We start from the raw sequence: 655 nt of genomic DNA, 5'->3' as shown, positions 1-655 counted from the left end.
ATTGAATGTAATCAGATTACAGACATAAAGTAACTGTAATCAACCATGGGCATACTCTCCAAGTTAACACAGTTAATATGCAACAGCAGTGACCACCACCCCACTTCAAATACACAACACACCCAGAATAGAAGAATTCACCCCAAAAAAGACATTGGCATTATTTACTGTGTTATGAGCTCCCTCTAGTGTGCAGAAAGTCTAGTCTCTTTTTTTCTTCTAAAAACGAGAGAAAATAATCATTGCTTTTCTTCATGATTCACGCTGGTCAGTATGAGGGAGAAATGAAGTCGTTGGAAGCTTGAAATATGAATTACATCCGAACTCATGTCACACATGGTTGTAGGCTTCTGTCTGTGTAGAGACGAGCTGGGCTGTGCATGCAGCGTTTCGGCATATTTTGTTTCGAGACATCAGCCCAACTTCGCTATCAAAAAACCTGCTGCTCGGATCGATACGCCCGTGTCAAGCATACAGCAAGGCATCTTAATGGCTGTTTATTCTTCGTCTGCCAGTCTGTTCACAGTGTGCTCCCCAACTACAACGCGGGGTGCAGCCTGCGCCATCGCCTCCACATGTCTGGATTGACAAAAACAGGCGAAGACACACACAGAGCCGAGAGTGCAGCATGTTTGAAAGGTGTTTTATTCTTGAG

The sequence above is a fragment of the Siniperca chuatsi genome, linkage group LG14 (genome assembly GCF_020085105.1).
Source record: "Siniperca chuatsi isolate FFG_IHB_CAS linkage group LG14, ASM2008510v1, whole genome shotgun sequence".
Lineage (NCBI taxonomy): Eukaryota > Metazoa > Chordata > Actinopteri > Centrarchiformes > Sinipercidae > Siniperca > Siniperca chuatsi.
This window is presented reverse-complemented; position numbering follows the sequence as displayed.